Source organism: Capra hircus, chromosome 13 (genome assembly GCF_001704415.2).
Source record: "Capra hircus breed San Clemente chromosome 13, ASM170441v1, whole genome shotgun sequence".
In the NCBI taxonomy this organism is placed as follows: domain Eukaryota; kingdom Metazoa; phylum Chordata; class Mammalia; order Artiodactyla; family Bovidae; genus Capra; species Capra hircus.
In genome coordinates this window covers 25636433-25660559 of record NC_030820.1, presented here as the reverse complement: position 1 = coordinate 25660559, position 24127 = coordinate 25636433, and the positions used below count along the sequence as shown (strand labels likewise).

General features: G+C 43.0%; 2 pseudogenes; both read right to left on the bottom strand.

The window, feature by feature from the left end:
* LOC102178086 lies at positions 16818-17839 on the bottom strand (annotated as a pseudogene).
* Positions 18054-19126, bottom strand: LOC102177813 (annotated as a pseudogene).

The window sequence follows — 24127 nt, the reverse complement described above, 5'->3', positions numbered from 1 at the left end:
ACTTATATGCAGAGTACATCATGCGAAATGCTGGAGTGGATGAAGCACAAGCTGGAATCAAGATTGCTGGGAGAAATATCAATAAGCTCAGATATGCAGATGACACCACCCTTATTGCAGAAAGTGAAGAGGAACTAAAGAGTCTCTTGATGAAAGTGAAAGAGGAGAGTCAAATTTTGACCTAAATCTCAACGTTCGAAAAACTAAGAACTAAGATCATGGCATCGGGTCCCATCACTCCATGGCAAATAGATGGAGAAACAACGGAAACAGTGACAGACTTTATTTTCCTGGGCTCCAAAATCACTGCAGATGGTGACTGTAGCCATGAAATTAGAAGACACTTGCTCCTTGGAAGAAAAGCTATGACCAACCTAGACGGCATATTAAAAAGCAGAGACATTATTTTGCCAACAAAAGTCTGTCTAGTCAAAGTTACAGTTTTTCAAATAGTCATGTATGGATGTGAGAATTGGATTATGAAGAGAGCTGAGCACCAAAGAATTGATGCTTTCGAACTGCAAGGATATCCAACCTGTCAATCCTAAAGGAAATCAGTCCTGAACATTCATTGGTAGAATTGATGCTGAGGCTGAAACTCCAATAGTTTGGCCACCTGATGTGAAGAACTGACTCATTTGAAAAGACCCTGATGCTGGGAAAGATTGAAGGTGGGAAGATAAGGGGACGACAGAGGATGAGATGGTGAGATGACATGACTGACTCGATGGACATGAGTTTGAACATACTCCAGGAGTTGGTGATGGACAGGGAAGCCTGGCATGCTGTAGTCCATGAGATCCCAAAGAGTCGGACAGGACTGAGCGAATGAACTGAACTGAACTGAACGGTTGTCAGTTCCCCCTTTGCCCTGCTTTGTGCTCCTGGAGATGGACCCTGGAATACGTCTCCTTTGTTAGTTGGTACAATGTTAGTTTGATATTCGAGTGTTCAGGGCAGACATTGCAAGAGGAAGAGGCTTCCCTTGTTCTTTCTGGCCCTGTATTTTTCTTGCTCTCATGGCATGGCAGGTGGCTTTTCTGCAAGGTGTTATAGGAGAGCTGAAAGTGCACACTCTCCAGTGATTTCCATTGCTTCCCAGGGAATTCCAGGGGCAGATTCCTGGCAGCCAGCCTTGCCCTGTGGCATCCTGGGAAATTCTCCATCCAGTGGGCTACATATGCACAGGCACATCCTCTGTAAGGGGCGGGGATAGGGGTCTCAGCCATGGCAGGGGGAATTTCCACACTTGTTCCTTCTGTGGGCCCTCTCCTCTCTCAGCCCTAAAGGCGTGGGCTGCACTCTGGATTGGCTATGTTTGCATTATGAAGAATTCTCCTTCTCACTCTTGGAAGTCAATTCCTTGTTACTGGCTAATAATTTTATGTTAAAATTTCCCAAATAACCAGTTTGGTTTCTGTTTTCTGACTGGACCCTATTACTGAATAGACTCCTTCCAGAATAGATCGTCCTAAAAAAAAAAAAAAAAAAGAACAGATCATCCTTTAGCTTCAAATCCATGTGGCTTCAACTGTTGATCCCCTCCATGGTCTCATCCTGTATAAGACCGGCTTTGAAACTTGCTTCTTGGTACTGACAGCAAGACTTCACGTTATATTGTTCCTACAACTTCTGCCAGGTGCCATGAACCAAGTTGAGTGGTTCTCCCCCACCCTCCTCGTCCCTCACCTCTGCTTGTCCAGGAAGAATGATGAATTATGTTCCAAAAGCCCAAATAATGTGATCTGCCTGCAAGATGGTGTGACCTGCAGAAGCAGAAAGTATCAATTGATTCTTCACTGCTGTTTGAAGAGAAGAAATTGAAATTGGAACCACCCTGTTGCTGCTTTGGCAAATACCAGCTAAATGAGTCAAAGAACTAGAAGTGTGTATGAGGTAATATAACAGTAATTGCCACCACTGCTATCAACAGTGATTGGCTGAAGGCTTACTGTGTGCCAGCAACATATTAAGTTACTAACACACATTAATTCTTAAAAAAATTTTTTTTGATGTGGACCATTTTTAAAGTCTTTATTGAATTTGTTACAATATTGCTTCTGTTTTATGGTTTAGTTTTTGGCCCTCAGGTATGTGGGGTCTTAGCTCTCTGACCCAGGATAGAACCCGCACCCCCCTGCACTGGAAGCAAGGAGTCTTAATCACTGGATCACCAGAGAAGTCCCTGTTTTATTTAATCATTATAGTAAGTCAATAATGTAAGAGTTATTAGTTCCTCATTTGTATGCGTCAGGGCTCTCTAGAAAATCAGAACTATATGTATATATATATACATAGAGAGAGACACACACACACACACACAGAGAAAGAAAGAGAGAGGGGATGGGGAAAGAGAATAACTTATTTTAAGGAATTGGCTCACATCATTGTGGAGGCTGGCAAGTCTTAAACGTAGTACAGGCCAGAACACAGGCAAGATCTATGCTACAGTCTTGAGAATGGAAACCTTAATTTTTGCTCTTAAGTCCTTTAACCCACTAGATAAGTCCAAGCCATATTAATGAGAATAATCTTCTTTACTGAAAGTCAACTGATTGTTCAAGTTAACTAACTTTGCTGTTAACTGATCTAACAGCAAAACATAGATTAGTGTTTGACCAAGCAGCTGGTGACCACGGTCAGTGTGATCAACCTGTCACCAGGTTGACGCCTCTGGGGAACAATGGAACACTGAGGATTTAAGGGTTGGTCTCAAATAGGGCACACAGCAGTGGCTTTAGCCACCTAAGCCTTGGTCGATAGAAGTCTACATTGTTGAGCCCAGGCCTGACCTCCATACATGAAACAATGGCCACTTTGTTCATAAGCCCACTGGCCAATAACAGGGATGCATGGGATACCAAGAGACTGACTGGTATCCGGAACAGATCATCTTACCTGCTTGATTATTAAAATCCTTCTCTGCTGAGGTTACCCTTTGGTAAGCACTGGGATCCAAACTCACTTTCCTTTGTCCATTCAGGGCATTCTCTCTATAGACCTCTTCCCCAGACCCTTTTGTCACCAATATTGCAATCATGTTACTTCCAAGCCCTTGTTGTTGTTGTTTAGTCACTAAGTGTCTGACTCTTTGCAACTCCTTGGACTATAGCCCACCAGGCTCCTCTGTTCATGGAATTTTTACTGCAGTGGGTTGCCATTTCCTTCTCCAGGGCATCCTTTCAACCCAGGGATCAAACCCGGGTCTCCTGCATTGTAGGCAGGTTCTTTACCACTGAGTCCCTGAGGAAGCCCTCCAAGTCCTGACCATCCAGCTAAACAACACCCATTTCTTAATGGATTGCTTAGGTCATACTATAGCTTGGTGGACCTTGGTTGACTGTTCAGTCTCTAGTAAGGCCCAGTAGCAAGTCAAAAGCTGTTTCTCAAAGGACAATAGCTTTCTGCAGAGGGTAGATTTTGCTCCAAAACCCCAAGAGTCTCAGCTGTGATTCACCAATGAGGCCCGTCTGCCCCAGATATAGAGTGCCCTGTAGCTCTATCAGCCACTGACAACGGAAGCACCACTGGATCTGCTGGACCTGTTGGTCCAAGGGCAGCCGGCAAGCAGTACGGACCTGCCAGAGAGCCTTCTCTTGTTCTGGGTTTCACTCAATATTAGCAGCTTTTCTAGTCACTCAGTACATGGAACTTAAGGGAGTAATACTGGGTCAGCCAAAAAGTTCATAAGCTCTTATGGGAAAACCCAAAAGAGCTTTTTGGCCAACTCAAATATGTTCCTTTCCAATTCCTGAAACCCACTAAATTGCTGTGCTTGTTTTTCGCTTACAGTTGGGGCCAGATGTAACAACTTGTCCTTCATCTTTTAGAAGGGATATCTCAACTTGCCCCACATTACTGGACCCCCAGACATTTCATGAGGTGGAAGATCCCTGAATTATAGTTCAGATTTATTTCTCCCCCTGTGACATGTCATCATCTGTTGCCAATGGTCTAGAGTAGTTGCTGCTTCTTGCTCAGATGTTCCAATTAGCCTATCATCAAGGTGAAGGACCCATGTGATGTCTTGTGGAAAAGAGGTCTCGTGCAGTCAAGGTCCCTGCAGACTAAATCATGACACTGGGCTGAAGAATTGATGAATCCCTGAAGTAGGATTGTGACAGTGTATTTCTAATCTTGCTAGCTAAAAGCAAACTGCTTCCAGTGGTCTTTACAAACAGGTAGGGTCTTCCTAGGTAGCACTAGTGGTAAAGAAACCTTCTGCCAATGCAGGAGACACAAGGGCTGCAGGTTTGATCCTTGTGTCAGGAAGATCCTCTGGAGTAGGAAATGGCAACCCACTGCAGTATACTTGCCTGGAAAATTCCATGGACAGAGAAACCTGATAGGCTACAGTCCAAGGGGTCGCAAAGAGTTGGACATGACCGAGCAATTGAGCACGCACACACACACAAACACACGGAGCAAAAAGCTTTTTCCGGATCAATAGCTCAGCTACACAGCAGGTACCAGGGGATGTGTTGATTTACTCAAGCAAGAAAACACATTTGGAACAGCAGATGTGAATGGAGTCACCACCTGGTTACATTTATAATAATCCACTGTCGTTCTCTAAGAACTATCTGTTTTCTCTGCAAGTCAAACAAGTCAGTTGTATCGGGATGTGGTGGAAATCACCCCCCCCTTCCCCCGCATCCTTCAGGTCCTTCATGATGCCACTAATCTCTGTCATACTTCCAGGAATTCACACTGATTTTATTAATAGTTTACTTTAATATTACTTAGGCAGCTCTAGTGGCTTCCATTTGGCCATTTTTGCCATGCTCCATAGATCAGGGAAACCACGTGGAAATTCTGCTGGTTGCTGAGTATTTCTGATTATGCATTTGGAACTGAGGAGAAAACCACAGGATGGGTGTGGGATAAACTTGAGCTAAGACTCCACTGATCACCTGACCTCCATGAGCCTCAACTGTGTTGACCTGCATGTCAGGTCAAAACTAAAGTCCAGTCATCCCTGAAAAGTCTGATTTTTTCCTTTCCCTCAATGCAGAGTCACCCTTGTCAAAGACAGTAGGCATCTCTGGAGAAGGCTGGGAGGAAGATTAATAGCATAAGTCTGGGGCAGTGTGATGAGGTCCTTCTCCAGGGGACTCAGTTTCCTCTTCATTCAAGGGGTCCTGGGTTTGTAAATTGGCCCTAGAGTGGGAACTGGCTCAAGGGCCATGACTTTTAGTTTTGGTGCTTCAAGTCAGACTTCTGTCATTTGACCTAGAACTCTGACACATATGCAAATCAAGCCAGAAATTAGGAGACTGTCCAGCTATTAATATTTCTCTTTTAGGGAAACTGTTCAATTGACCAATGACATAGGTCTCTGTGAGTCAGACTATTCCAATCGCTGCCTTGAAGCTGCTATCCATTACAGTAACCATTCCTGCCTTGTTCTTGGTAATTAAGTGCCATCAATGGCCTTTGCCACCTTGGGATCCAATTATCCCCATGACATTGAAGGATCACAGTTCAGTGGCAGTTGTTCTCACTATGATTCCTGACCCACAGAGAAGAGTGACCACAGAGTTCTTCAAGGATACTGAGGCATTTTAGCTTGATTTAGTGTAGGCCATCTTGATCTGTTTCAACCGACCAAAACCTAAACCAAACAAAAACACCAAAAACAAACAAACAAACAAAGAGAGCTTTTCTAACTCTTCAAGTTACAACAGTGAAGCCAGAATCTTTGTTTGGTGGGCCCAATAAATACAGCCTGATCCAACTTTACATTCATTCCACCATCATCATGCACTACTTAATTCCCATAAATATCACCCACATTTCTGTCTGGATATACTGGAAAAATTATTTGGTCTTTAAGGGTGTGACGCATCTCCTTGAAAGTCACTCTTTGTACCTCATCTTCTGGGGCTCCCTGGAACTAGTTATGGGTCTAGAACCAAAGAGGAGTGATGGGGACATGTCTTGAGGAGAATCAGCCATGTTTTTCAAGGCAATTTCTTCAGCGGAGGCCATTACAACTTTAACCAGCAAAACAGGGTTAATCTCCCCAGGTGGAGCTGTAAGGGCTCGTTGTACTGGTGAAGAAGACCCAATGTCCCCAGCTTCATCAGGATCCAGCCACACGCCCCTTTTGAATTTTCAGGACTCCATTCCTTCCCAATCAATGCCTTGATTTCAACACGCTGTAAAGTTGGAAATTTAATTTGCATTGCAACTCGGCAGCTAACTGCAGAGATTCTGTGTCTGGTTTACTCTGTGTCGGCAGGATGTAAGGATCTCTTTTAAGACAGACATAGAAACTTTTGGGTGATTTATGTGGTGCTAGAGGTGGGAATTTGAATCCCTGAACTCATCCTTTTCTTTCCCCATATTGCCCAGAGCAGTTAGGAGCAAGAAGTCAACCTCTTTATACTTGTTAGTTTGGTAAAAAAAACATTCTAAGGTAACAAATAAATGGTCACCCAGTACTCTCCTGTACTACAAAACAAAAACAAGACGATTAAACCAAAATATCTGCCAGAGGAAGCTTAAAAGAAGAATTTAAAAAAATAAAAAAATGTGTACCTGCTAAATAGTAATAGATATGGAATAACTTATTTCTATTGAATTTATGTTTGGGATACAAATGAAGCAACTTGATTACTAGGACTGTGTTATGTTAAGTGTATCTGGAAATAAGCATAAAAGTACTCTCATAATAAACTAAAAAAAAGTGGGGGGGGGCGGGGCAGAATAAATAAGATTAGGTGTTAGAATGGGATGTGCCTTTAGGAGGAATGGGAAGATGCTACTGAGAATTCCCAGAACAATGGCTCTTTGAGCTGCAGAGAGAGGTTCTGTAAATGTAAATGTCAGGTTATTTTTATATCTTTGATACTTAAGATGCTCCAAAAAGGTTAAGCATTGGCAAAAGGGAACAGAATGTTTTCAGCTTTTAATGGACCGGACCCATTCATTTGAAGGAAGCTTACCAGGAGGCTCACAGACAAGGTGGATAAACAAGGTCATAAATTTCTACCAAAATATTAATACCTTTAACCAAGTTTTTTAACACTTAAACATTCATCTTGAGAGGATCTGAGTCAATCCACAATTTTTCTGTTCACATATGGAAACTTTAGAGTTATACGCATGCAAATCATGACTACGTCTATGTAACATAAAATATACGGATAAGAAATTATCAAGTCAGTAAAACATCCAGTTTGTTCAAATGATCTCATGTCTTAGAAACATCTGAAAGCCTAGCAGCAGTATTTATTTTTATGTGAATATTTTATATAGACCTCACCGAGTTTTATTTTCCAGAAAGAGTTCAAATAACTAAAAGCAAGTTCTTATAGCCAAATTAAATATTTCTGACTTTTTATGCCATATGGAAGTGTTTTTATAGCTCTAACAAACTGGGCCATGTCCCAAACCTTAGGTTTCTCCCTCCTTATGGTGACAAATCAATTCCAAGAGTCCCCTGGACTGTAAGCTGATCAAACTAGTCAACCCCAAAGGAAATCAACACTGAATATTCATTGGAAGGACTGATGCTAGAGCCAAAGCTCCAATACTTTAGCCACCTGATGCAGAGGTGACTCATTGGGAAAGACCCTGATACTGGGAAAGATTGAGGGCAAGAGGAGAAGGGGCTGACAGAGGATGAGATGGTTGGATGGCATCACCAACTCAATGGACATGAGTTTGAGCAAGCTCCGGGAGATGGTGAAGGACAGGGAAGCCTGGTGTGCTGCAGTCCAAGGGGGCACAAAGAGTCGGGCATGACTTAGTGACTGAGCAACAATGTAAGAGAGTTAATGGGGTTCAGTCATAATGTGAACCTCCTAAACACTGCCAGGATGTGAAAAACTGGTTAGTACTCAACTCTTTAGAAATTCTGAATCAAGACTTCAGTCAACTCCTGAGTTTCTGTTTCTCTTCAAGTGTATTTTAGAAGATGACTAGGAATCAAACATTTCAATGCGGCCAATATTTATTGAACTCAGAGCAAAGCACACTGTTAGAAACTGGGAACAGAGAGGGAAGCAAAAACATTCCTTGCCCTCACAGGGTTCTTATTTTAGTAGACAATTCAGAGCAGTATGCAACTAAATAAACCATGAGTCAGTGCAGTCACAGACTTAAGCAAATTCCTAAGGCCAGAGTTAAGAGAAAGTCATTCGGATTCCCGGCATCAGGAAATGCTTCATGGAGTGAGCATGGAAGAGTACGGTTCCTCCCTGGTAGCTCAGATGGTAAAGAATCTGCCAACAATGCAGGAGACCCAGGTTCAATTCCTGGGTCAGGAAGAACCTCTAGAGAAGGGAGTGGCTACTCACTCCAGTATTCTTGCCTGGAGAACCCCATGAACAGAGGAGCGTGGTGGGCTACAGTCTACAGGGTACCAAAGAGTCAGATGGGACCAACACTTTTTTGAACAGGCTAAACAAACCAACATCCTAGGTTGCTTGGGATAGTCCCAGTTTACAGTGTTTTCCAAACTTAATTGTTATTTTTTTAAACTAAACTTTTTATTTTATATTGGAATATAGCTGAATGGCAATCCACTCCAGTATTCTTGCCTGGAGAATCCCATGGACAGAGGAACCTGGTAGGCTGCAGTCGACAAGAATCAGACACTAAGTAATTAACACTACTACTACTATAGCTGATTAACAATGTTATGACAGTCTCAGGTGGCAGCAAAGGGACCCATACATATACATGTATCCATTCTCCACCAGGCTGTCACATAACATTGAGCAGAGTTCCCTGTGATATACAGTAGGTTCCTGCTTGTTATACATTTTAAACATAGCAGTGTGTCCATGCCCATCCCAAACTCCCTAACTATCCCTTCCCCTCATACTCCCTCATGGGGGGAATGCCATGCAACCATAACTTTGTTCTCCAAGTCTGTTTTGTATATAAGTTCATTTGTATCATGTCATTTCAGATTCCGCATATAAGGGATGTCATACACCAAGCATAATTATAATTAGTGCTGCACTTTCACTCTTAAAGGCTTCCTTTGGACAATAAATTCTATGATCGCACTAGTACTGCAGCACACATAAGATATTGATGTAAAAAAGGAGGGTGAGAATTTCAGACGGACTAAATAGCAAGAGTCTCCAGTGGAGGCAGGGGTCAGCAGTGGCCTGCTGCAGGGTAGGGTGCAATGAATGCCACAGTGCCTGCATAGGACCTTTTGAAGGAGGTCACCATTATCTTCATTGCTGCTGCTAAGTTGCTGCTAAGTCGCTTCAGTTGTGTCCAACTTTGCACGACCCCATAGACGGCAGCCCACCAGGCTCCCCCATCCCTGGGATTCTCCAGGCAAGAACACTGGAGTGGGTTGCCATTTCTTTCTCCAATGCATGAAAGTGAAAAGTGAAAGTGAAGTCTCTCAGTCATGTCCGACCCTCAGCGACCCCATGGACTGCAGCCTACCAGGCTCCTCCGTCCATGGGATTTTCCAGGCAAGAGTACTGGAGTGGGGTGCCATTATCTTCATTACCTGTACCAAAGAATGGCCTTAGGTCAAACAACAGGAAGGGAACACAGCCTCACCCATCAACAGAAGTAGGATTAAAGATTTACTGAGCATGGCCATGCCCATCAGAACAGGACTCAGTTTCCCCCTCAGTCAGTCATCAGGAAGCTTCCATAAGCCTCTTATCCTTATCCATCAGACGGCAGATAGAATGAAAACCACAATCACAAAAAACTAATCAAACTGATCACATGGACCACAGCCTTGTCTAATGCAATGAAACCATGAGCCCAATATGCTACTGGACAAGAATGGAGAAATAACTCCAGAAAGAATGAAGAAACAGAACCAAAGCAAAAACAACACCCAGTTGTGGATGTGACTGGTGATGGAAGTAAGGTCTGATGATGTAAAGAACAATATTGCATAGGAGCCTGGAATGTTAGGTCCATGGGTCAATGTAAATTGGAAGTAGTTAAACAGGAGATGGCAAGAGTGAATACTGACATTTCAGGAACTAAAATGGACTAGAATTTAACTCAGATGACCATGATATATACTACTGTGGACAAGAATCCCTTAGAAGAAATGGAGTAGCCCTCATAGTCAACAAAACAGACCGAAATGCAGTACTTGGATGCAATCTTAAAAACAACAGAATGATCTCTATTTGTTTCCAAGCCAAACCATTAAATATCACAGTAATCCAAGTCTATATCTCAATCAGTAACACAGAAGAAACTGAAGTTGAATGGTTCTATGAAGACCTATAAGACCTTCTAGAACTAACACCCCAAAAAAGATGCCATTTTCATTATAGGGGACTGGAATGCAAAAGTAGGATGACAAGAGATACCTGGAATAACATGCAAATTTGGCCCTGGAGTACAAAATGAAGCAGGCCAAAGGCTAACAGAGTTTTGCCAAGAGAACATACTAGTCATAGCAAACTCCCTCTTCCAACAACACAAGAGAAGACTGTACACATGGACATCACCAGATGGTCAACACCAAAATCAGACTGATTATATTCTTTGTAGCCAAAGATGTAGAAGCTCTATACAGTCCGCAAAAACAAGACCAGGAACTGACTGTGGCTCAGATCGTGAACTCCTTATTGCCAAATTCAGACTTAAACTGAAGAAAGTAGGGAAAACCACTGACAATTCAGGTATGACCTAAATCAAATCCCTAATGATCATACAGTTCAGTGCAGTTCAGTTGCTCAGTCATGTCCGACTCTTCACAACCCCATGAATCGCAGCATGCCAGGCCTCCTTGTCCATCACCAACTCCCGGAGTTTACTCAAACTCATGTACATTGAGTCAGTGATGCCATCCAGCCATCTCATCCTCTTTTGTCCCCTTCTCCTCCTGCCCCCCATCCCTCCCAGCATCAGGGTTTTTTCCAATGAGTCAACTTTTCACATGAGGTGGCCAAAGTACTGGAGTTTCAGCTTTAGCATCAGTCCTTCCAAAGAACACCCAGGACTGATCTCGTTTAAGATGGACCGGTTGGATCTCCTTGCAATCCAAAGGACGCTCAAGAGTCTTCTCAAACACCACAGTTCAAAAGCATCAATTCTTCAGCGCTCAGCTTTCTTCACAGTCCAACTCTCACATCCATACATGACCATGGGAAAAACCGTAGCCTTGATTGGACGGACCTTTGTTGGCAAAGCAATGTCTCTGCTTTCGAATATTCTATCTAGTTTGGTCATAACTTTCCTTCCAGGGAGTACGTGTCTTTTAATTTCATGGCTGAAGTTACCATCTGCAGTCATCTTGGAGCCCAATAAAATGGTCAGCAACTGTTTCCACTGTTTTCCCATCTAATTCCCATGAAGTGATGGGACGAGATGCCATGATCTTCGTTTTCTGAATGTTGAGCTTTAAGCCAACTTTTTCACTCTCCTCTCACTTTCAACCAGAGGTTTTTTAGTTCCTCTTCACTTTATGCCATAAGAGTGGTGTCATCTGCATATCTAAGGTAATTGATATTTCTCCCAGCAATCTTGATTCCAGCTTGTGCTTCTTTCAGCCCAGTGTTTCTCATGATGTACTCTGCATATAAGTTAAATAAGCAGGGTGACAATATGCAGTCTTGACGTACTCCTTTTCTATTTAGAACCAGTCTGTTGTTTCATGTTCAGTTCTAACTGTTGCTTCCTGACCTGCATATAGGTTTCTCAAGAGGCAGGTCAGGTGGTCTGGTATTCCCATCTCTTTCAGAATTTTCCACAGTTTATTGTGATCCACACAGTCAAAGGCTTTGGCTTGGTCAAGAAAGCAGAAATAGATGTTTTTCTGGAACTCTCTTGCTTTATCCATGATCCAGTGCATGTGGGCAATTGGATCTCTGGTCCCTCTGTCTTTTCTAAAACCAGCTTGAACATCTGGTAGTTTACAGGTCATGTATTGCTGAAGCCTGGCTTGGAGAATTTTGAGCATTACTTTACTGGCATGTGAGATGAGTACAATTGTGTGGTAGTTTGAGCATTCTTTGGCATTGTCTTTCTTTGGGATTGGAATGGAAACTGACCTTTTCCAGTCCTGTGGCCACTGCTGAGTTTTCCAAATTTGCTGGCATATTGAGTGCAGCACTTTCACAGCATCATCTTTTAGGATTTGACATAGCACAACTGGAATTCCATCACCTCCACTAGCTTTGTTTATAGTGATGCTTTCTAAGGCCCACTTGACTTCACGTTCCAGGATGTCTGGGTCTAGGGGAGTGATCACACCATCATGATTATCTGGGTCGTGAAGGTCTTTTTTTGTACAGTTCTTCTGTGTATTCTTGCCATCTCTTCTTAATATCTTCTGCTTCTGTTAGGTCCATACCATTTCTGTCCTTTATCGAGCCCATCTTTGCATGAAATGTTCCCTTGGTATCTCTAATTTTCTTGAAGAGATCTCTAGTCTTTCCCATTCTGTTCTTTTCCTCTATTTCTTTGCATTGATCGCCAAGGAAGGCTTTCTTATCTCTCCTTGCTATTCTTTGCAACTCTGCATTCATATGGGTATAGCTTTCCTTTTCTCCTTTGCTTTTCACTTCTCCTCTTTTCACAGCAATTTGTAAGGCCTCCCCGGAAAGCCATTTTGCTTTTTTGCATTTCTTTTTCTTGGGGATGTTCTTGATGCCTGTCTCCTGTACAATGTCATGAATTTCCATCCATAGTTCATCAGGCACTCTGTCTATCAGATCTAGTCCCTTAAATCTATTTCTCACTTTCACTGTATAATCAAAAGGGCTTTGATTTAGGTCATACATGAATGGTCTGGTGGTTTTCCCTACTTTCTTCAATTTAAGTCTGAATTTGGCTATAAGGAGTTCATGATCTGAGCCACACTCAGCTCCCAGTCTTGTTTTTGCTGACTGTATAGAGCTTCTCCATCTTTGGCTGCAGAGAATATAATCAATCTGATTTTGGTGTTGACCATCTGGTGATGTCCATGTGTAGAGTCTTCTCTTGCGTTGTTGGAAGAGGGTGTTTGCTATGACCAGTGCATTTTCTTGGCAAAACTCTATTAGCCTTTGCCTGCTTCATTCTGTACTCCAAGGCTGAATTTGCCTGTTACTCCAGGTGGAAGTAACAAAGATTTTCAAGGGATTAGATCTGATAGAGCACCTGAAGAACTATGGATGGAGGTTCATGACATTGTACAGGTGGCAGTGACCAAGACCATCCCAAAGAAAAAGAAATGCAAAAAGGCAAAATGTTTGTCTAAGGAGGCCTTATAAATAGCTGCGAAAAGAGTAGCGAAAGGCAAAGGAGAAAAGGAAAGCCATACCCATATGAATGCAGAGTTGCAAAGAATAGCAAGGAGAGATAATGCCTTCCTCAGCGATCAATGCAAAGAAGTAGAGGAAAACAACAGAATGGGAAAGACTAGAGATCTCTTCAAGAAAATTAGAGATACCAAGGGAACATTTCATGCAAAGATGGGCACAATAAAGGACAGAAATGGTATGGACCTAACAGAAGCAGAAGATATTAAGAAGAGATGGCAAGAATACACAGAACTATACAACAAAGATCTTCATGACCCAGATAACCGCGATGGTGTGATCACATACCTAGAGCCAGGCATCCTGGAATGCAAAGTCAAGTGGGCCTTAGAAAGCATAACTACAAACAAAGCTAGCGGAGGTGATGGAATTCCAGTTGTGCTATGTCAAATCCTAAAAGATGATGCTGTGAAAGTGCTGCACTCAATATGCCAGCAAATTTGGAAAACTCAGCAGTGGCCACAGGACTGGAAAAGGTCAGTTTCCATTCCAATCCCAAAGAAAGACAATGCCAAAGAATGCTCAAACTACTGCACAGTTGCACTCATTTCACATGCTAGTAAAATAATGCTCAAAATTCTCCAAGCCAGGCTTCAGAAATACATGAACCATGAACTTCCTGATGTTCAAGCTGGTTTTAGAAAAGACAGAGGAACCAGAGATCCAATTGCCCACATGCACTGGATCATGGAAAAAGCAAGAGAGTTCCAGAAAAACATCTATTTCTGCTTTATTGACTATGCCAAAGCCTTTGACTGTGTGGATCACAATAAACTGTGGAAAATTCTGAAAGAGATGGGAATACCAGACCACCTGACCTGCCTCTTAAGAAATCTGTATGCAGGTCAGGAAGCAGCAGTTAGAACTGGACATGAAACAACAGACTTGTTCCAAATAGAAAAGGAGTACATCAAGGCTGTATATTGTCACCCTGCTTATTTAACTTATATGCAGAGTATATCATGTGAAATATGGACTGGATAAGCACAAGCTGGAATCAAGAATGCCGGGCAAAATATCAATAAGCACAGACATGCATATGACACCACCCTTATGGCAGAAAGGGAAGAAGAACTAAAGAGCCTCTTAATGAAAGTGAATAAGGAGTATGAAAAATTTGGCTTAAAACTAAATATCAGAAAACTAAGATCATGGAATCCAGTCCCATCACTTCATTGCAAATAGATAGGGAAACAATGGAAACAGTGACAAACTTCATTTTTGAGGTTTCCAAAAATCACTGCAGATGGTGACTGAAGCCATGAAATTAAAAAATGTTTGCTCCTTGGAAGAAAAGCTATGACCAACCTAGACAGCATATTAAAAAGCAGAGACCTTGCCTTATGACTCAGCAATCCCACTGCTGGGCATACACACCGAGGAAACCAGAATTGAAAGAGACACTTGTATCCCAATGTTCATCCCAGCACTGTTTATAATAGCCAGGACATGGAAACAACCTAGATGTCCATCAGCAGATGAATGGATAAGAAAGCGGTGGTACATATACACAATGGAGTATTACTCAGCCATTAAAAAGAATACATTTGAATCAGTTCTAATGAGGTGGATGAAACTGGAGCCTATTATACAGAGTGAAGTAAGCCAGAAAAAAAAAAAAACACCAATACAGTATACTAACACATATATATGGAATTTAGAAAGATGGTAATGATAACCCTGTATGCGAGACAGCAAAAGAGACACAGATGTTTAGAATGGACTTTTGGACTCTGTGGGAGAGGGAGAGGGTGGGATGATTTGGGAGAATGGCATTGAAACATGTATATTATCATGTAAGAAACGAATCACCAGTCTATGTTCGATACAGGATACAGGATGCTTGGGGCTGGTGCACGGGGATGATCCAGAGAGATGATATGGGGTGGGAGGTGGGATATGGGGTGGGAGGTGGGAGGGGGGTTCAAGATTGGGAACTCATGTACACCCGTGGCTGATTCATGTCAATGTATGGCAAAACCAATACAGTATTGTAAAGCAAAATAAAGTAAAAATAAAAATTTTAAAAATTAAAAAAAAAAAAAGCAGAGACACTGCTTTGCCAACAAAGGTCCATCTAGCCAAAGCTATGGTTTTTCCAGTAGTAATATATGGATGTGAGAGTTGGACCATAAAGAAAGCTGAGGGCTGAAGAACTGATGCTCTTGAACTGTGGTGTTGGAGAAGATCTTGAGAGTCCCTTGGACTGTAAGGAGATCCAACCAGTCAATCCTAAAGGAAATTAGTCCTGAATATTCATTGGAAGGACTGATGCTGAAGCTGAAACTCCAATACTTTGGCCACTGATGTGAAGAACTCACTCATTGGCAAAGACCCTGATGCTGGGAAAGACTGAGGGAGGGAGGAGAAGGGGATAACAGAGGATGAGTTGGCATCACCGACTCAATGGACATGAGTTTGAGTAAGCTCCAGGAGTTGGTGTTGGACAGGGAAGCCTGGTGTGCTGCAGTCCATGGGGTTGCAAAGAGTCAGACATGACTGGGCAACTGAACTGAACTGAACTGAAACAGTAAGACTAAAAATGCATGAAGGAATAAAATGCCATGGTATACTACAGGGAAAACTGGGCTTACAATCCTGCAAAGAGGGTATTTTCCCCCTTTTCTATTGCTGTTTGAATGGAAATGGAAGTATGTTCTATAAAATCTGTCATGAACTTGCTATTTTCATATTTAACTTATTTCTCTTTCTAGGAATATGATGGTTGTGTAACACAGACTATTCCTATATTTATCCCTCCTTTTCCATTTTCATTCCATCACAGAGTTTTATTTCTGGCAAAGTATTATATTTACATTGTAGAGGAAGAAAGAGAAACTGAAAACCAATTCAGATTCTCCATTATCTGCCTTCTGACCAGTTAATACTGAATTAAAGCATAGAATGCATTCTAAGTGTTCCCTTGTACTTTCCAAGAAACAAATGTTTAAAGAGAAAATAAACAAAATTAGAAAGACATTATTTCTGTCCTGGTAACTATTCAAGGGGGAAAGGATGGATTATGCTATAATAATAAAGAAAATCTTAACTAACTTGTATTGCTTTTTTTTCTTTTAGAATTATTTTATTAAATCATAAAGTACAACTGCTTCTTAACTCTACAGACACAAAATTTTAAAGGAACAACATTCTGTCTATTGTGCTGATTCTGGCTAATAGTTTCAAAACTTTGAGAAAAAAACCATTTAAAAGGTTTCACATGTCACCTGAGACTTACACATTTAACATTATCAAAGAAGGAATACTTCTATACTCACTAGAAAGAAACAATTAAGAAGCTAGGAAACTGTCTCAAAGTCAGTTTTTTTCACAATTTTTCCTCCACAGGAAGGTAATGTTCTTAAATAATCTAGTCCATTCACAAAAATGACTCTTTGAACCTGCTCTGAGGTCTTCTGACACATCACTAAATATTTATTCATGGCTGAGACAAGAGTTTTCTTAATGTCTTTATTTCAATAACTGGAAAGCGTTCTGTTATGTCTGGGCTCTCATCCTCTGCTATTCAGACAGTGAAGCCCAGGGCAAACAGGAAGAAGCTCAATACCCATTTCCCCCTCCATAGCCCCCACTTCCTCCATTGCCTCTTGGGCCATAATTTTCTCCACCGTATGGGGCTGCTATGTTCCTGCCAACACCAAAGATTCCATTCCTCATTGGGCCATAATTAGAAGGTTGCTGGTCGTAATTTCCAAAATTATTGCCATAACCACCTCCAGAGAATTCCCACTGGTTGCCATACCCAGGACCTCGACCACCATATTCTCCACCTCCTCCTCCATAACAAGGGTAACCTCCAAAATTCCCACCTCCAGGTCCTCCTCCATACTCATGACAGCCATCCCTAGATCCGGGACCATTTCCATATCCATCAGCTTCTCCTCTAAATTTAGTTCCTGGCCCTCGTCCTAAATTTCCACCCCCACTAGAAGAAACACTAAAACCAAAAGGACCTCCTTTTCTACTTCTAGAACCTTGAATTTCCTGCATTTCCTGTCTCGACAAAGCCTTCCCGACTTCTGCATGATGACCATTGATGGTATGGTATTTCTGCAACACTATCTTATCCTCGGGATCATAGTCATCAAAAGTCACAAATCCAAAGCCTCTTTTCTTGCCTGACTGCCTATCAGTAATGATCTCAATGTTATCGATTTTTCCATATTTCTCAAAGTACTCTCTAAGATGATGCTCCTCGGTATCTTCCTTAATTCCACCAACGAACAGCTCCTTCACAGTGACAAGCGACCCCTGTTTTTCAGACTTCTCTCTCGCAACAGCACGTTTGGGGTCAACCACTCTCCCCATCAATGGAATGAGGTCTGGCCGCCATGGCTGCATCCACCTCAGCCACGGAGGAGAAAGTAACAAAACCAAACCCTCTTGATTTTTGACTGGCAAGGCCCACTATGACCACAGTCTGTGAGTTCTCCCCACTGCTGGTAGTAGTTCTTCAGACTTTCTGTGGTTTCAGAGCTCAAGCCACCAATGAAGAGTTTACGGATTTGTTCGTTTTCTTTCTTTTCCCTCTTCACAGGAACAGATTTCACAGTTTTTTCCATCGCAGGTTCACTCGCTGCAGCCATATTTCCAGTAGCCGAGGTTATCGCGAGATCTCGCGGGATGAACAGAGACCCAGCAGGTCTCTACTGCGGGGTGAGGCCGTCTACTGCTCCAGGAGCGTCGGGTCTAGGAACCTCCACAGGCAGTCGGTGATGCGGCTCAGACCTCCAGAGCCGCTGCCTCTGGAGCCCTCGAATCAGTCTTGAGCATCTTTCAATGTTCCTCTAGGGGCAGGTAGGTACGCTTTTGTTCCTGGCCAACTTGCAGGCAAGGCAGGTGGGGACACTTGAGCTGCGGGTTACATTTCTGCTTGAAATACTGGGCCACTGTGCACTCCACAGTCTGTCCACTCTCCAGCTGCAGAGGAAACGTCTGATGGCTGGCAGGGCGGCGGGTAACATTACACACGCGGTGTTTCCTCTTCATTTGTCCACAGTGGGTCACTTCCACCTTCAGGCCCTTGATCTTGGTGAAGCGTACGCGCTGAGAGTCCATGAGGGCTTTGGCTGCTCGTCTATGTTCCTGATGTCGAGCACCTCACACATGAACTCAATCACTGGCTGTGCCTTGTAGAAGGCAGTGGCTGAGACATCAATGTTGAGCATCATCTTCCACATGGCAGGGCGCACAGACTGGTGAAAGCCGAGCCAGACCTCGCGCCCACCCCCCAGCAGGTGGTAGTAGCCCTCAGGCGGTGAGAAGAAGGAGCAGCCCACAGGGGTGTACCTCATGGATGCCAGGTGCCTCATGGCTACATCCAGAGCTTGCACAGACTCCAGGGGAACAGGGATCTGGCCACTGACCAAAGCTTCATGAGCCAGCTCACAATGGCCAGCCACTTGATGGAGACCTTGAAGATTCGATCCTTCCCTTCCCGAGGGATTGTCACCTCAAAGTCAACCCGTTCATTGCCAATGGGCAGTGCTGTGACAGTGTAAATGTTCTTCTTTCCATCATACACGGGCTTGCGGTCACCAAATATCTGAGGCTTGAAATGCTGGACCATGTATTCCACCACTTCCCGGTTGACTCTGCGAGGACACTTACCTAGCTTGATATCCACTTCGTAGTGATAGATGTCAATCTTAGGGATGTCCACTTCAAAGTTATTGGCCAGGAGCTTGATTGGTTTCCCCACAGTGCCAATGCCAGGCCGGCGAGGTGCCTGGAACACCTGCTGCAGGGGGGCAGGTAGGCGCCGGCAGCTGCTCCCGAGGGTCCCGCTTCCATCCCGTATACCCGTGGGGAGATCAGGCGGCCCGGAGACTGTGGAGTCCAGCGTAAGGGGCCTAGGTACCCTGCACGTTTGCTGCCTGGGCTCCCGGGCCGGGCTCGGCTGCCCAGCCCAAGCCCGGCCACTCGCGCTGCCGCCCCCGCAGCTTCCGTTGCCGCCGCTGCCGCGGAGCCTGCAGCAGCTCCCCTCGCCTTGCATTGCTTTAGAACAAGAGTTTGACATGATTCCTCTTTGGTGACAAAGTTCGTCTGTGATAGGAATAGTCCTCTTGGATAAGTTTTTTAAACAAAAAGTTTCTAAATTTAGAACACAAAAAAGTCAAGACTATCATGGTGTATAAGAAAAATAATACAGCCATCAACTAAGCACTCCCAATAAACACTGCAAAGGCTCTTTCTTCCTTATCACATAAGTAGACTTGACATCCATGACTTGTTAATCCCCGATGGCTTTTGTCTTAAGCTCTTTAGAATCATCCAAAGACCTGAAACTTGGACTTCCCTGGTTGCCCAGTGGTTAAGAACCCACCTACCAATGCAGAGGACACAGATTTGATCCCTGGTCTGGGAAGATTGCACTTGCTGTGGGGCAGCTAAGCCCAAGCACAAATACTGAGTCTATGCTCTAGAGCCTGGAGCCACAGCTGTTGAAACCTGAGTACCCTAGAGCCCATGTTCTGCAACAAGAGAAAACACCTCAATGAGAAGCCCACACACTGCAACTAGAGAATAGCCCATGATCGCTGCAACTAGGGAAAGCCCACATGCAGCAACGAAAACCCAGCACAGTCAACATATGTATATAGTATATAATATATACTGTACAATATATAACATATGAAGACCTGAAACCACTGATCCTACATGAAACTACCGAGAGTATACAGAATATACACAATGGTATACAGAGATAGGAAAAGGCCACACAGGAGCCATTTAAAGGAAAGGCGATCCAGGCAGAGGGTGGATCCAGCTTCTTCCCCTGACTGCCTGCCACACCTGCTTCTTTCTGGAGCTGCTTCAGAGCCTGCAAAGTCCAGGCAGGAATTTGTCTCCGTCTAGGCAAGCCCTTTGCTCCTTTCCCAGCCCAGTTCAGTATCAAGGTTTCCTGTAGCATGAACCTGGCATCTAGATTTTCTCATGAGCAGAGGATACTGAGGTTCACTGATCTTCAAAGAGGGCTTTGAAAACATTTGAAATTATCCAAAAAGTAAACAAACTTAGAAGGAACATTTATACTTGACATATCTAATTACTCTAATTTTTTGAGATCCCTATAACATAACTGTAAATCCATTGGAATGGCTCCCTTGGTAGCTCAGTTGGTAAAGAATCCACCTGCAATGCAGGAAATCCAGGTTTGATCCCAGATGAGGAAGATCCCCTGGAGAAGGAAATGGCAACCCACTCCAGTGTTCTTGCCTGGAAAATCCCATGAACAGAGAAGCCTGACAGGCTACAGTCCATGGGGTCGCAAAGAGTCAGACACGACTTAATGACTCAACCACCACCACCAAACCCACTGGAAGATGCTACTTTGATGAAATAACCTTTTTTTCCCCCTCTCTCCTCCTTAGGCCCTCAACTCTTGGAACAGTCTAACTGATCCATCTGCCTCTAATCTCATCCCACTTCAGGACATTTCTGGGCTTCTCCCTATCAATGGGGGTCACATCATTTCTTTCTTTTAAAGTTTTTATTGAAAAATTTTTTAAAATATAAATTTATTTATTTTAATTGGAGGCTAATTACTTTACAATATTGTATTGGCTTTGCCATACATCAACATGAATCTGCCACGGGTGCACACGAGTTCCCCATCCTGAACCCCCCTCCCATCTCCCTCCCCATCCCATCCCTCTGGGTCACCCCAGTGCACCAGCCCCGAGCATCCTGTATCATGCATCGAACCTGGACTGGCAATTCATTTCACATATTATATTATATAAGTTTCAATGTCATTCTCCCAAATCATCCCACCCTCGCCCTCTCCCACAGAGTCCAAAAGACTGTTCTATACATTTGTGTCTCTTTTGCTGTCTCGCATACAGAGTTATCGTTACCATCTTTCTAAATTCCATATATATGCATTAGTATACTGTATTGGTGTTTTTCTTTCTGGCTTACTTCACTCTGTATAATAGGCTCCAGTTTCATCCACCTCGTAAGAACTGATTCAAATGTATTCTTTTTAATGGCTGAGTAATATTCCATTGTGTATATGTACCACAGCTTTCTTAGCCATTCATCTGCTGATGGACATCTAGGTTGCTTCCATGTCCTGGCTATTATAAACAGTGTGGCGGTGAACATTGGGGTACACATGTCTCTTTCAATTCTGGTTTCCTTGGTGTGTATGCCCAGCAGTGGGATTGCTGGGTCATATGGCAGTTCTATTTCCAGTTCTTTAAGGAATCTCCACACTGTTCTCCATAATGGCTGTACTAGTTTGCATTCCCACCAACAGTGTAAGAGGGTTACCTTTTCTCCACACCCTCTCCAGCATTTATTGCTTGTAGGCTTTTGAATCACTGCCATTCTGACTGGTGTGAAGTGGTACCTCATTGTGGTTTTGATTTGCATTTCTCTGATAATGAGTGATATTGAGCATCTTTTCATGTGTTTGTTAGCCATCTGTATGTCTTCTTTGGAGAAATGTCTGTTTAGTTCTTTGGCCCATTTTTTGATTGGGTTGTTTATTTTTCTGGAATTGAGCTACAGGAGTTGCTTGTATATTTTTGAGATTAGTTGTTTGTCAGTTGCTTCATTTGCTATTATTTTCTCCCATTCTGAAGGCTGTCTTTTCACCTTGCTTATTGTTTCCTTTGTTGTGGAGAAGCTTTTAATTTTAATTAGGTCCCATTTGTTTATTTTTGCTTTTATTTCCAATATTCTGGGAGGTGGGTCATAGAGGATCCTGCTGTGATTTATGTCGGAGAGTGTTTTGCCTAGAGTGTTCTTCTCTAGGAGTTTTATAGATTCTAGTCTTACATTTAGATCTTTAATCCATTTTGAGTTTATTTTTGTGTATGGTGTTAGAAAGTGTTCTAGTTTCATTCTTTTACAAGTGGTTGACCTGTTTTCTCAGCATCACTTGTTAAAGAGATTGTCTTTACTTCATTGTATATTCTTGCCTCCTTTGTCAAAGATTAGGTGTCCATAGGTGCATGGATTTATCTCTGGGCTTTCTATTTTGTTCCATTGATCTATATTTTGTCTTTGTGCCAGTACCATACTGTCTTCATGACTGTGGATTTGTAGTAGAGCCTGAAGTCAGGCAGGTTGATCCCTCCAGTTCCATTCTTCTTTCTCAATATTGCTTTGGCTATTCGAGGTTTTTGTGTATTTCCATACAAATTGTGAAATTATTTGTTCTAGCTCTGTGAGAAATACCGTTGGTAGCTTGATTCAGTTCAGTTGAGTCACTCAGTCGTGTCCGACTCTTTGCGACCCCATGAATCGCAGCATGCCAGGCCTCCCTGTCCATCACCAACTCCCGGAGTTCACTCAGACTCACGTCCATTGAGTCAGTGATGCCATCCAGCCATCTCATCCTCTGTTGTCCCTTTCTCCTCCTGCCCCCAATCCCTCCCAGCATCAGAGTCTTTTCCAATGAGTCAGTTCTTTGCATGAGGTGGCCAAAGTACTGGAGTTTCAGCTTTAGCATCATTCCCTCCAAAGAAATCCCAGGGCTGATCTCCTTCAGAATGGATTGGTTGGATCTCCTTGCAGTCCAAGGGACTCTCAAGAGTCTTCTCCAACACCAGAGTTCAAAAGCATCAATTCTTCGGTGCTCAGCCTTCTTCACAGTCCAACTTTCACATCCATACATGACCACTGGAAAAACCATAGCCTTGACTAGACAGACCTTAGTCGGCAAAGTAATATCTCTGCTTTTGAATATACTATGTAGGCTGCTCATAACTTTTCTTCCAAGGAGTAAGCGTCTTTTAATTTCATGGTTGCAATCACCATCTGCAGTGATTTTGGAGCCCCCCAAAATAAAGTCTGACACTGTTTCCACTGTTTCCCCGTCTATTTCCCAAGAAGTGATGGGACTGGATGCCATGATCTTCGTTTTCTGAATGTTGAGCTTTAAGCCAACTTTTTCACTCTCCTCTTTCACTTTCATCAAGAGGCTTTTTAGCTCCTCTTCACTTTCTGCCATAAGGGTGGTGTCATCTGCATATCTGAGGTTATTGATATTTCTCCTGGCAGTCTTAATTCCAGCTTGTGTTTCTTCCAGTCCAGCGTTTCTCATGATGTACTCTGCATAGAAGTTAAATAGGCAGGGTGACAATATACAGCCTTGATGTACTCCTTTTCTATTTGGAACCAGTCTGTTGTTCCATGTCCAGTTCTAACTGCTGCTTCCTGACCTGCATACGGATTTCTCAAGAGGCAGGTCAGGTGGTCTGATATTGCCATCTCTTTCAGAATTTTCCATAGTTTATTGTGATGCACACAGTCAAAGGCTTTGGCATAGTCAATAAAGCAGAAATAGATGTTTTTCTGGAACTCTCTTGATTTTTCCATGATCTAGTGCATGTTGGCAATTGGATCTCTGGTTCCTCTGCCTTTTCTAAAACCAGCCTGAACATCTGGAAGTTCACGGTTCACGTATTGCTGAAGCCTGGTTTGGAGAGTTTTGAGCATTATTTTACTAGCATGTGAAATGAGTGCAACTGTGCAGTAGTTTGAGCATTCTTTGGCATTGCCTTTCTTTGGGATTGGAATGAAAACTGATCTTTTCCAGTCCTGTGGCCACTGCTGAGTTTTCCAAATTTGCTGGCATATTGAGTGCAGCACTTTCACAGAATCATCTTTCAGGATTTGAAATAGCTCAACTGGAATGCCATCACCTCCACTAGCTTTGTTCATAGTGATGCTTTCCAAGGCCCACTTGACTTCACATTCCAGGATGTCTGGCTCTAGATGAGTGATCACGCCATTGTGATTATCTGAGTCGTGAAGATCTTTTTTGTACAGTTCTTCTGTGTATTCTTGCCATCTCTTCTTAATATCTTCTGCTTCTGTTAAGTCCATACCATTTC